The 14,780-nt window shown below is 37.6% G+C and overlaps 1 protein-coding gene across 2 annotated transcripts in view; it reads left to right on the top strand.

The window, feature by feature from the left end:
• The window catches only part of LOC125674783 (uncharacterized), a 176,172-nt gene that overhangs the window by 140,083 nt on the left and 21,309 nt on the right, over positions 1-14,780 (top strand). Inside the window, exon 1 of one of the 2 annotated variants that reach the window (XM_048912064.2) lies at positions 12,554-12,680. The exons of the other annotated variant lie outside the window; for it this stretch is intronic. The gene's annotated coding sequence lies outside the window, so the exon portion shown is untranslated. Of the gene's footprint in view, positions 1-12,553; positions 12,681-14,780 lie in introns of those variants that run through there. 2 annotated transcript variants of the gene reach the window in all.

The raw sequence follows: 14,780 nt of genomic DNA, 5'->3' as shown, positions 1-14,780 counted from the left end.
GCACACACATAGATAGAGGGAGAGTTATCTATATTGTTTTGGTGGCAAATGCCTGATGTGCAAACACAGCGCAAGCACAGATAGTTTTAAGAGTCCTGTCATCGGCTGGATTAGCCGATGACAGTGCTTTTAAAACTATCTGTGCTCGAATTCTTAGGAATACATTCTGTCGTACTAACAACTGCATGTAAAACTTATACGGTACCAATTTTGATCCACCAGATGCGCATTTCGACAAATAATGTCTCTTCAGTGATGCTCAACCGAAATGTTTGAAATCCGAAATAACTATGAAGTTTTAGAGCTAAATATAGCCAAAAACAGCGTGCCAAAAAAGTGGAGCCAAATTCTTTCAAGGATAAGAGCTATGCATGAGAGAGATAATCCTTAATTTTGAAATGAATTTCTAAATTTTATAACAGCAATTAAATATACATCCGTATTTTCAAGCTAGTAACGAAGTACTTCGCTACTGGGCTGTAGAGACCCTCGGGGACTAACAGTCCACCAGCAGAGGCCTCGACCCAGGAGTCATAATGTAAAACTTGTACGGTACCAATTTTGATGCACCAGATGCGCATTTCGACGTGCATCTATCTCATAAGCTACAAGTTCTGTGACAAACAATACGTCGGTGGAACTGGAGACCCGCGTAAAAGGATTAATAAAAACCAGTCTACCATCAAAGTCAAAAGAGTCAAAGAACCCGTAGCAAAGCATTTTAATCACACCAGACATAAACGGGAATACCCGGCAGTGATGGGTATAGAACATGACAACCATTGAACAGATGCGGAGAGGAAGAGCAAAGAAAAGAGTAGATTCATAGGCAGAAGCCTTTCTGTCCCAATGGCAAGAACAAATTCAATAACTTCATCGGAATGAATGTGACCATTACTTATGTAATTACTCAGTGTAATCCTATCTGTGTGTTGTTTTTTTTTTTTTGTTTTTTTTTTTTTCATTTTCATTACTTTGTCTTTTTCTTCCTTTTTTCATATCTATTCCAATTGATATCTTATTCATCAATTTATTGCTCTCTACTTACATCTTATTACTATCTATCTATATATCTATCTATCTATAAATCTATCTATCTATCTATCTATCTATATATATATATATATAGATATAGATATAACTTGATGATCAGATGGGTTTCAATCACATAATATCATTTATCTCTACAGGCTGTTTCTTAAGGGGATAGTTTCCCCTCGTCAGGAAAACGAAAAACATATACACGACTGAGTACATGTTACACAAAAAAATACTGGATGGTTGCTAAGCATGATTACACAGCATTAACAATGATAGCTTTCATTCATATGTCGCTTTGATATATCCCTGTGAGCTCGAAAAAGAGGACACCACAGAGTCGTCCACTTCTGCTTCATATTTAGATATTTTATTGATAGTAGACATTAACGGCAAACTGACAACTCAACTGTATGACAAACGGGATGATTTCAGCTTTTCTGTCGTCAACTTCCCATATTGTGTAGCAATATTCCATTATCACCTGCATATGGTGTTTATATTTCTCAACTGATTCGATATGCAAGAGCTTGTTCTGCGTATAGTCAGTTTTTAAATCGAGGTAAGTAACTGACAAACAAGTTGATGGTACAGGGATTTCAACAGTCTCGATTGAAGTCAGCGTTTCGCAAATTCTATGGTCGTTATAACGATCTAGTTCGTCAATACAACCTCGCATTGGGTCAAATGCTGTCTGACATGTTTCATACCGATTGTTAAGCCGTTCTTGGCACACTGATTTTGACTGCGGATAACTCCGTCTACCTGATCAGGATATAGGGCTCACGGCGGATGTGACCGGTCAAAAGGGGATGCTTACTCCTCCTAGGCACCTGATCGCACCTCTGGTGTGTCCAGGGGTCCGTGTTTGCCAAACTATCTATTTTGTATTGCTTATAGGAGCTATGAGATTGATCACTGTTCGTTATCTTCACCTTGCATGATTGAATAAATAGAAATTTACGGGAATGACGGCAAGTACTGACAAGTTCTGAACGCTTATTCAATGAAGATTTATCGGGATGACATATCATAAAGAATTTTTCTAGAATACATAGGTTTCACCTTTTTGAAATGTTTGAGTATGATGATGTTTTTCCTAAACTTTCCTACGTGATTTTGTAGTCAATGTTTTTGTCTTTCAATGTCCATATGAATTTACTGAGCTCGGTGGTATTCTTTTTCGTGGGATTACGGAATGAATGGGTGTGGTTGGAGTATATTAAGTTCAACTCAGTGTCTGCTAGTCCCACTTAGCTCTCTTCTTGCCCATTATCGGCTCTGACTCTAGCTAAATAAACAATTACGTGGGCGCGACATTCACCGTTAAGCGGGCATTGATCTGCGATAGTCGGTTAAAAAGCTCTACAGAGTTTGTTTGATATGTTGAATGTATATAGTGCCGACTTTAAATAAAATTCACTTTACTTTACTTTATCTTTATCACGGTAACTACACGGCTTTCAGATTTTGGAACGCAGTTCGCAGTTCACTATTCGCAATTCAATAGTGCCCTGCATTCCAGAACGCAGTTTGCAATTCAAATTTCTATATGTATAAAACAACACCACACTGGAATTATAAGGATGGGGTGCCAGTTACCAACCCCAAACACTGTGAAGAATTGGTGATGGTAATCTCTATAGTTCCGTAGATCCGCCCCTCCAATTTTTATGCATAACGCGTTACACTTAATGAATAAACATCTGTTTCGGAATCATCGAAGATCCCTACCCCGGGGACTGAATTTTTGTGGTAGGGTATTAGTGGTCCTCTTCCACCACTGTGAAGAAATGGTGATGTTACTCTCTCTAGTTACGGAGATACGCCCCTCCAATTTTTATGCATAATGCATTACACTAAGTGAATAAACATCGGGTTCGGAATCATCGAAGACCCCTACCCCGGAAACTGAAATTTTGGGGTAAGGGTATTAGTGGTCCTTCCCCGCCACTATGAGGAAATAGTGATGTTACTCTCTTTAGTTATGGAGCTCTGCTCCTCCGATTTTTTTAAATAACGCATTACACTTGGTGATCAAACATCGGGTTCGGAATCCTTGAAGACCCCCTATCCCAGGAACTGAAATTTTGGGAGAAGGGTATTAGTGGTCCTCTCCCACCACTATGAAGAAATGTTGATGTTACCCTCTCTCTCTAGTTACGGAGATCCGTCCCTTAATTTTTTTTTTTAATAACGCATTACAGTAAGTAAATAAACATCGGGTTCGGAATCATCGAAGACCCCTACCCCGGGGACTGAAATTTTGGGGGAAGGGTATTAGTGGTCCTCTACCACCACTGTTAAGAAATTGTGATGCTACTCTCTCTAGTTACGGAGATCCGCCCTTCCAAGTTTTATTCATAGTGCATTACACTAAGTGAATAAACATCGGGTTTCGAATCATTGAAGACCCCTACCCCGGGGACTGAAATTTTGGGTGAAGGGTAATAGTGCTCCTCTCCCACCATTATGAAGAAATGGTAATGTTACTCTCTTTAGTTATGGATATCCGCTCCTCTGAAATTTTTAAATAGCGCATTACACTTAGTGAATAATCATCGGGTTCGGAATTATCGAAGACCCTACCCCGGGGACTGAAATTTTGGGGGAAGGGTATTAGTGGTCCTCTTCCACCACTATACAAAAATGGTGATGTTACTCTCTCTGTTTACAAAGATCCGCCTCACCAATTTTTATGGATAATGCATTACAGTAAGTGAAAAAACATCGGGGTCTTCGATGATTCCGAACCCGATGTTTATTCACTTACTGTAATGCGTAATGCATAAAAATTGGAGAGGCGGATCTTTGTAATTAGAGAGAGAAAGATCACCATTTTTTCATAGTGGTGGGAGAGGACCACTAATCCACTACCCCCCCCCCCCCCCCACCCCCCACCCCAAATTTCAGTCCCCGGCGTAGGGGTATTCGATGCTTCCAAACCCGATGTTTATTCACTTTGTGTAATGCATTATACAAATTGGAAGGGCGGATCTCCGTAACTAGGAAGAGCACCATCACCATTTCTTCATGGTGATGGGAGAGGACCACTAATACCCTCCCATCAAAATTTCAGTCCCCGGGATAGGGTTATTCGATGATTCCGAACCCCTATGTTTATTCACTTAGTGTAAAGCATTATGCATAAAAATTGGAGAGGCGAATCTTTGTAATTAGAGAGAGTAACATCACCAGTTTTGCATGGTGGTTGGAGAGGACCACTAATACCCTTCTCCAGTAATGTCAGTCCTTGGGGTAGGGGTCTTCAATGATTCCGAACCCGACGTTTATTCACTTACTGTAATGCGTTATGCATAAAAATTGGAGAGGCGGATCTTTGTAATTTGAGAGAGTAACATAACCATTTCTTAACAGTGGTGGGAAAGGACCACTAATACCCTTCCCCCAAAATTTCGTCCCCGGGGTAGGGGTCTTTGATGATTGCAAACCCGATGTTTATTCACTTAGTGTAATGCACTATGCATAAAAATAGGAGGGGCAGATCTCCGTAACTATAGAGAGTATCATAACCATTTCTTAACAGTGGTGGGAAAGGACCACTACTACCCTTCCGCCAAAATTTCAGTCCCCGGGGTAGGGGTATTCGATGATTCCGAAACCGATGTTTATTCACTAAGTGTAATGCGTTATGCATAAAAATTGGAGGGGCGGATCTACGTAACTAGAGATATTACCATCACCATTTCTTAACAGTATTTGGGGTTGGTAACTTGCACCCCATCCTTATAATTCCAGTGTGGTTTTGTTTTATGCATATAGAAATTTGAATTGCGAACTGCGTCCTAGAATGCAGTTCACTATTGAATTGCGAATAGTGAACTGCGAACTGCGTTCCAAAATCTAATTGCCCAATTACACCTGTTACATGTATCTCCGGTCTGGCGCACTTGTTTGATTGAAGCGTTATGCGAGTCAATTGCATTTTGCATGGATGGCATAATCAATACAAGAAAGAATCACTGGGACATCCCCTGGTTTCGGATATGTGGTTAACAACAAAACCACTTGTTAAATCCACATTCACAAAATTCCTCCCAGATATCTTCAAAGCCGCATAAGTTGAAAATCATTACACGCCCCATTGTTTACGTGCCATGGCCATTCAGTTGTTAAGCGACGAGGGATACGAATCACGACACATACTGTTTATGTCTTCCCATAAGAATGAATCCTCACTTCGCTCTTACACACGAGCTGTATCAACATCTCAGAAAAAATCACCGAGTCACACACTGTCTACCATGTGCGAACAAGACGTTGAAAATCAACTGTCCCTGTCTCCAAATCTTCTTCCAACAATTTCTCAGATTCCGTAATTCCGACAACCAACACCTGTTCAATGGAAACAAATAACAACTTCATTGCAAAGGCAGGATTTTTCTGCAACTCTTCTTTTCATGGATGTACTTTCAACTTCTCTTCCAAGTAGCCAGTTTAGCTTCGTGATAGCCTCTTGATGACAGTACCCAGTCACTAAAAATTTAGGATGCAAGGTGAAAATAACGAACAGTGATCAATCTCATAACTCCTACAACCAATACAAATTAGATAGTTGGGCAAACACGGACCCCTGGACACACCAGAGGTGGGATCAGGTGCCTAGGAGGAGTAATTTTAGATACTGTCACAATTTGTACATAGTCACTTATTTTCACCCCAATTGTTCGCCTTAGCATGTATGTGAGAGTAACTGTATTTAGGCAAGAGTGAGGTCACGTGTTTTGTAAAACCAGTTCTGTCTGACATGTTTCATACCAATTGTTAGGCCGTTCTTGGCACACTGATTTTGACTACGAATAACTCCGTTTACCTGATCAAGATATAGGGCTCACGGCGGGTGTGACCGGTCGACAGGGGATGCTTACTCCTCCTAGACACCTGATCCCACCTCTGGTGTGCCCAGGGGCCCGTGTTTGCCTAACTATCTATTTTGTATTGCTTATTGGAGTTATGAGATTAATCACTGTTCGTTATCTTCACCTTTCTATAGGGTGCGTCAAGTCAGCACGAGTTGTCGAGAAGGTGTGTCCTTCAAACAGAGAGCGCTCAAGTATTGTCTGTGTGAACCTGTGTGGTAATATAAATGACCTGTGTGGTCATAGAACTGCCCCTTGTGGTTGTGCCGTTCTGGGTGTTGGTGGTGCCGTTTATTCTGTGTGAAAACCTGTGTGACCATAGAACTGTCCCGTGTGGTGGTGCTATTCTGGGTGTTGATAGTGCCGTTTTTTCTGTGTGAAATCCTGTGTGGAATGACAGTGACCTCTGATGTGTACTCACGTAACCCATGCACTGGTTCTGTCCGAGGCGATTTACGTAATCCATGTACTGGTTCTGTCTGCTTGTACTGCATGTGAGTGTCCCTGTACTACTAGCATTGCCAAACTCTACTTCTACTACATGTACCAACGTATTATACCTGGATGAGGCATAATGAGAAATCTCTGAAATGCGTGTTACAACTATGGATACCAAGTAGTGACATCAACATGTGCAATTATCCTTACCATGTGTGCGCATCTTATTGTGAACCAATGAATCATTGAACGTTCTACGTATCTGTATTCTGGTCGGGGTTTTTATGAAATCGACTGTTTATCTTAAAGCGAAGTACATTGTTTTATTGCCATATACTATGTAATTTGAGTGTGAGTTTTGTGTGCTAGTGAGCGTGTAGAGTATGAATGGTTTTGTTTGTGTCCTTTCTGTGTGAATAAAGTTATTTTTTGTTTGTGTTTCTTTCTCACATGTCAATGTTCAGTTTGAAGACGAGGAGTTTTTCCTATCTCGAGTCAAAATTGTGACAGTATGTGACAATTTATTGTGAAAATTCATTTGTAAAATTATATTCCTTAAAGTTAAGAAATCACTTACTCATTAAATTTGCTGAATTAACAATGCATTTTATTCATTTTATACGCATTATATTTTGACGTGCAAGTTCACATTCTATGACGTTGTTCCAATAAGCACCCCCACCCCCTTCGAGGACTATTTCATGAATTAGATTGATTGTATCTTGCTTAACGTCTACCTCGAGAATTTTTCACTCATATGGAAACGTCACCAAGACCAGTGAAGGGCTTCACATTTAGGCCTATGCTCGGCGCTTAAGGCCATTGAGCAGTGAGGGTTCTTTAGTGTGCTACACCTACTGTAACACGGGTCATCCGTTTTTAAGGTAATCTCCGAGGACCCGTGACATTCACATCTGATGCCGAGCGTTTGGCGATGGAACTGTCACTACCTGTTTTAACGACTTAGGTGTGTCCCGGCCGGGATTCGAACCCCGAGTATTCTGCATGCGGGGCGAACGCTCTAACCTCTCGGTCACCGCGGTGGTTTTCATGATTTAGAGAAGCAATGTAAGCAAACGGTGAATCAGTAACTGAATATGAATATAACAAATGAACATCACTTTTGAGCTGTTCATGGCCAATATGAACGGGTTTGATTTGAGGCAAATTTTCTTTGAATCCCTAGCGCGATTCACAGAATTTGCCTCAAATTGAAATCCGTTCATATTAGCCATGAACAGCTCAGTAGTTATGTTCATTTCTTAAATGATTATAAGATTAGAAATTATGAGATATTGAAGGTTTCAACAACAATCAAATTAGTAACATCATATGTTATATTGATGAAATAATTCTGTTTTCTTACCACTTATAGAATTCGTGAAAATATATCCCATGTATCAAATCCATTTTGGGATTCAATTCGGTACCACTTTTTCTGTAGAGATTTTTCACTCAAATTCATCCTTTTTTAAAGTTATTCCACGGATTTGCGGTTGGAATATCACCACACGTAAACAATATCTAATGTAATGTAATGCACTCCCAAGTGATGGGTAATGTAATACATTACATTTCAGAATAGAACTAATGGTTATGGTAATGTCAAATTTTCGAAGTGATGGTGATGTAATGCATTACATTGTTATGTAATTGACCCCAGGCCTGTTACTTGTAATACAAAAGTGGCCTTTTACACATTATACCCAATTACCCTAAAATTTGTTGTCATTACATTACCATTATACATTACCATTACACATTACCATTACCCTAGACCTGTATATATGAAAGGTGAAGATAACGAACACTGATCAATCCCATAATTCCTATAAGCAATACAGAATAGATAGTTGGGCAAACACGGACCCCTGGACACACCAGAGGTGGAATGAGATACCTAGGAGGAGTAAGCATCCCCTGTCATGTGCATGTACAAACCTTACATTATTAGAGTTCAGAGTTATGTTAGAGACACCTTTGATTTTCTTAATTTTCTTCAAGAAGAAATTAATTCAGAATCTCGTTTAGTATCATTTGATGTCACAAACCTCTATTCTGATATTCCTCATGAGCTAGGTCTTGACTAGTCACCGTAGAATATTGGATCGACCGATTCCCTAATCTTTTACTCGAGATAATTTTGAAAAAATTGTAATATTAGGTTTACAAATACAATTCTTAGAAAACAATTCCATGTAATTTAATGAAACTATTTACAAATAGAAACTGTGCACTGCTATGTCCCAACTTATGCAACACTAGTTCTAGGTTTTTTGGAAAAGATATTATTTTCTACAATTAAGGAAAATTTTGGACAAAAATTTGAAAAATGTTCAAGACAGTTCTGGACACTTTTTTTGGACGATTGTTTTATCATATGGGACAGAAGGGAAGAACTATTGATGATGTTTTTCAATATTCTAAACACACTAAATCCTACCTTGAATTTCACTATGGAATCCGATAAAAACATGTTATCATTTCTCGATGTCATGGTAATTAAAAGACACAACCGCATAGTGACAGACGTGTTTTACAAATTGACGGATACCAAACAATATCTTATGTTTGATTCTTGTCACCCTAAGCATACTAGAAACAATATTCCATACAATTTAGCGAGACGCCTCTGCACAATTATATCCGATAATGACATCCTTAACAGTCGTTTAGTGGAATTACAAAACTCAACTCTACAAAGGAATAAACAAAGCCAAATCTCCAGAAAGAAAGGATATCCTGAAAGTAAACTCTAAATCCTGTCAAAGTTTTAACGCACAATCCAAAGAATCCGGAAGTTTTTCAGGTTATTAGGAACAACCTCCCTATCTTGGAAGGAGACCCAGGCATGGAAAAAATATTGGAATCATAAAAAATTATCAAAAGTAAACGACAAAGCCCTTCTCTAAAATCAATTCTAACCAGAGCATGTTTTCCAGTAGCAACAATGAAATCCCCACCGTCAGCAAATGTAACAAACCAAGGTGCTCCACGCACCCATATTTAACAGCCGGATCCAAAATTTATTTCGAAATCGGAAGCCAATTTACAGTGGAATCATACATGACGTGCACTTCTTCCAACATCTTGTATGTGATAACTTGTGCTGGTTGTGGAGAAAATTATATCGGCCAGACAGGCGACACCTTTCAACACAGGATGATTGTACACCGTCAACAAATAAGGGAACCAAAATACCAATGTACCCAAGTCAGTAAACACATTCAAAACTGTGCCATAAACCTCAGTCTGAACTTTACCATTTTTCCCCTTTTACAAATTCCTGAGAGATACTACGGAAACGGAGCATGAAACGAAAGAAAAGTTGTTTATTCAAGGGTACAAACCTGCATTAAACGCTCCATAAAATGGAGAACTTAATATAATTTAGAAACATTTTCACTCATTATGAATACCGTATATCAGGTTTTTTCCGGGTGTATCCAATTTCCGCTTTGTTCGCGACGATTTCCGAATCGCGGAAAATAAATCCGCGTAAATTTGATACAAAGTTTGTTTTTATGATAAAGTTATACGGCCGATCTACCCCGCAAATCTCAAAGTTTGTCGAAATTCACAACTATGAAAACAACGGCCTTGATTCCCCGATTCTTGATTTTGTTAAATAAACAACAACTCAGGTTTTGTTAATTAACCTCATCCGACCCTGTGTTGATTATATGTTAATCAGTTGATGGCTTTGGTTATAATAATTCAGTCAGTGTTTCGACTAAACAAGATCACAGCCGAACTATTACCCGTGCGTTTTAAAACGAAATTGATAGGTGCGATAATTCCCAGAATAGTCATGCTCGATTGAAATCGAAAGTAGGACTCGCGTTATAATCGGAAAATATAAAGTCGTTGAATAAAGGTAAAATTTCGTGAAACCACGCGAAAATGTTGTAAAAATCACGGTCGTTGGTCGCGTTAGACAGGTGGTCGTTTAATACAAGTACAATAGATAGGGTAACGCCTTAGGGTGGATTATTACGGTCACATACAGCAGTGAGTCCCTTATTTACTATAGTGTAAAGAAAAGTGCAAAATCGTTGTGCGATCAGTAACTCAGAAATCGTGTAAATGGTTTTACTGTGTGAATTATTTGCATTAGAAATTATAAGAGGTATACTTTCACAAGCTGGCTTCTTTTATAAGTTTAAATAATCGTGAATTATATTTTCACGATGACTAAATTTGATTCGCATATATTTAATACACTATTTTAGGTTCTGATTCGCGGAAAAAACATGACGCGGAAAAAACCTGATATACGGCATGTTTTGTTTGATTGTTAACACATAGGCCAGAAGTCAACTGCTATGTAAATAAACTTGTCAGTCATATATAACTTGGCATTATTATGGCACATATTGTATAGCTTATATCTTGCACAGACCAAAAGTCGGCCGTGTTTTTATTCATCTTTTTTATATTTTTTTCATGTAATACTTCAAAACGTATCATGACGTCATAATGATCTTTGTTTTAAAAAGCGTCAATACAATCCGTCGCTTTTGACAACATAGTTAAATCTATGCGTAACTAAACAATAATGTCATACATGAAGATTGAAAATGAAACCGGTTGAGTTACTTTCGGCGTTATAATCTCTCTCTCTCTCTCTCTCTCTCTCTCTCTCTCTCTCTCTCTCTCTCTCCTATCTAGGTAGGTATATATATATATATAAAGCACAGAAATAGCAATGAACTCTTAAATTAACGTAACTGCCCTAAGTGAAGAAATATTTAATATAAAGCACAGAAAATTACACTTTATTTTGATACCATAGAGTTCATTGCTATTTCTGTGCTTTATATAAAATATTTCGAATGCAATGTGCATCATGTATGATCCTCGTCAATGTACGTTAAGTAACTGTATCCCATTTCCATTTTCAATGACCGTGTAGCGTGCCACGACACTGTTGGTTATTTAAAACTCAAATTTTCGACGCAACCCGCGTCTTTATCAAGAGACATATATTGCATAAACAAATAACTCACAAAAACGACAAGTATTGATTTCTGCAATTTTTCAAGAATAATTTTATTTTCATCCCGACCCGACCATGGTACAAACTCTCTAAACCATAGTCAGTAAACACGCTTTACAACGTAACCATCACCATTTTTATCACTCAGTACAATAGTGTATCACTCCTCTCACCAATGTAGTTTATCGACACTTGTCGTTTTTGTGTGTTATTTGTTTATGTAATATATGTCTCTTGATAAAGACGCGGGTTGCGTCGAAAATTTGAGTTTTAAATAACCAACAGTGTCGTGGCCTTTTCAGTGCTTTTAGAAATTTCTTTACTGGCCTTGTAACTTCTCGGATCCGACACTTTAAGAAAGTAAGGTGTTGTTCGGTTTTTGTGCTTTTATATATATATATATGATTCAATAAAAAAGCAGGAAAATATACAGTTTCAAAATATATTTAAATCACTAACGCTTTCTGGATCAATAAAAAAGGATGAAAATATACAGTTCCAACAATAACAAAGCAGGAAAATATACAGATCCAGAAAGCGCTAGTGATTTCAATATATTTTGGAACTGTATAATTTCCTGCTTTTTTATTGAATTATTTTGACTGTGTGATGTCAACTTTTTCTATTTGGATTATATATATATATATATATATATATATATATATATATATATATATATATATACTGATAATTTCAAAAGATAGTATGTAATTTGCCAACATGATTGATATTTTGAATAATTTGAATCGAATCACAGCACGTGGCATCACTGCTCATCACAGCTACTGCAATTATAAGAATGGTTACAGAGGAATTTCTCTAAACATTCCTTGGTACAACTTTCAGCACAACCCAATTTTCACTTTCCTATGCACGATGCTTCATTTGATGAAATCGGAGACTGGTTTGAGATAGGTTTGATTGACATTGGTTCAGTACAGGTTCTAGAAGTAGAAAATATCAAAATTCAACGATAAATATCAGACAGACAGACAAGATAAATTGCGGACAAGTCTTGATCACAAACTTCCCTTTCAATAGCTTTTTGAAAGCTCAGTCGACCCAAATAGTGAAGAATGGGTTTTCCGAATTTGTCTATTCTTAGGGCGAGTCTTACAAAGCTTGCATAAATTTTCAAAAAACAATTTTCGTTTTTAATTCAATGAAATCATCAGAGCGTCAATAATGTCTGTATTATAACACAAAGACCTTGCGTGATTACACCCAGTCTACCAATACAACCTCGTTGAGTAGTTCGTGTTCCAGCTGTTGACTTGAAATACCCACCTCAATCTACGTCACATTTACACTATCCACGTTGACTGGTAAGCATTTATTCTGTACTCTTTAACTTGTAAAGCTACATATTTCTGGTGTAATCCACGAAATGCAATTGAATATGAAATACTTTGAGAGTTGAAGATTTGGGATAAGGCACGGGCACTGGAAGTTAGTGTAAATATATAGTATGTGCATGTATAAAAGAGAAAGGATAGGACACTCTTTTTTAGGCAAATTCGGGTTTGGGTTATTGTGGGCGTTTCTCAAACGGCCTGACGCGATGAATCGTTCATATATACCTTACTTTCAATATCTGTACGGTTTTGTTCCGCTCCAATGCCGTTCATTTGAAGAAAAAGATGTTTTTACACATCCAAGTGCCTAAGAATTTCGCTAGACTGTATTACTTCCAGTTTAATTACACTGAATCGAACGGTAAATTCCTTTTTTATACATGCAGATACTATATATTTACATTAACTTTCAGTGCCCATGGGATAAGGCAGTTACATGTATCTTGGGCGAATGCCATATATATAAAATCTAAAGAAATGAAAGATTTCTGATTTATTTTATCACCTTACTAGTGATGAATACCTGAGGCCCGTAAGCTACGAGGGCCTCGTATAATAGAATTTTACTTGATCAGTAGATATCGTAAAATTAATCAAAAATCTACTTTCGTTTTCGTTAAACTACCCTGAAATAGCAAAAATGAGATTACATATGCGGATACGCGTTGGTGGATCTAAGCCAGTTAAAACGATATGAAGAATTCCGTTGTTTATAGATGCTTGATTTTGATCTTACAGAAGAATTTTTTTTTTTATAATTGTTGAATAAAAAAGGGTATGCCTGTCCGTTTCTTCAATCCGTGATTTAGTCATTAATCCGCCTTATGGAAATTTCCAGAACGAAGCGCCCAGAACGAGGCAATATCATTTTGGTTTACAGTCTCGGGGCGAAAAACAACCCGAGAAGTTACGATTGATTTTCAACATGGTCAGCATAAAGTTGTGTTGGTATTGAGTGTTAGCCATACTTGTAAAAGTTTTGACTAGGCCCATATTTATCACTTTAAGATTTATAATTATATTACTTATTTATAGATACACTGTACATTTCATTCAACGAAGGACACCCCCCCCCCCCCCTTTCCGAGACCAAAGATCTGACACATGGATAATTTTTTTAATACGATATTCATATGATATTTTCGAGGATCTTAATTTTTTCCGTGATTATAGAAGTCACTTTTACGACTTTGTGTAATAATGTATATGAGCAAACACATGGCTAAGCACAAAAAAAGTGTTATTTCGGTTGAACAAGTTTTGTGATGACACGTATTTTGAAGGTAGGGAATGGGTCGAAAAGGCATAATCATGTTATTTGATTCGCGAATCAAACAATTTTGACGTTGTAGACGTTAGCGTCAATTTTTACATTTAAGAGGTACTAGTCTCTTCACCTGATAAAATGTTATATATAGACACGTCAAACCCAATCCTTACAATAAAATAAAAATCCGGATTGTATTACAAGATTAAATAATATCATAATTATTTTCCATTTTATTTAATTTGAATTGGAAAGGTGAAGCAAGCGAATTAAATAAAATGAGTATATACCGACGTACAAAGATTGATTTCCAGTTATATTCATGATATTCACGGCACAGAAACATCAACTCAGTACCGCACTCCCAAAAGTTGCCCGCCCTTCTTCTTCTGTGTCGACATGTCAACCATCGTCCAAGACTGATCTCCCTTGCACCACGGCTCCACATGCTGACTTTCATTCCACCGTTCCCACGACACAACCAGTGTTCAACGTCTCCTTCAAAACAATGCAACATACATCCGGTCGCCGCTTGTTCTCTTCCTTTATATCTAATTCAGATTTTAATCATTGCACCTTTAAATTGGTGTCTACTCCGTTTAATTCTCCTCAATAACTCTACTCGACCTGAACACAGAGCCCTTTTTTTCATTGTTACACACATTTATTCCTATGCGCCATTTAAATAACATCAATTAAACCTCTTTGATGAGAGAAATTATGTGTTTCACTATTTAAAAAACATAATCGAGTGATAAGTATAAAACTTATAATTCTTTTCTTGATGCATGTATCAAACGAAA

This window comes from Ostrea edulis, chromosome 3 (genome assembly GCF_947568905.1).
Source record: "Ostrea edulis chromosome 3, xbOstEdul1.1, whole genome shotgun sequence".
Classification (NCBI taxonomy): domain Eukaryota; kingdom Metazoa; phylum Mollusca; class Bivalvia; order Ostreida; family Ostreidae; genus Ostrea; species Ostrea edulis.
The sequence above is the reverse complement of the archived record's forward strand: the minus strand, read 5'-3'. Positions and strand labels throughout refer to the sequence as shown.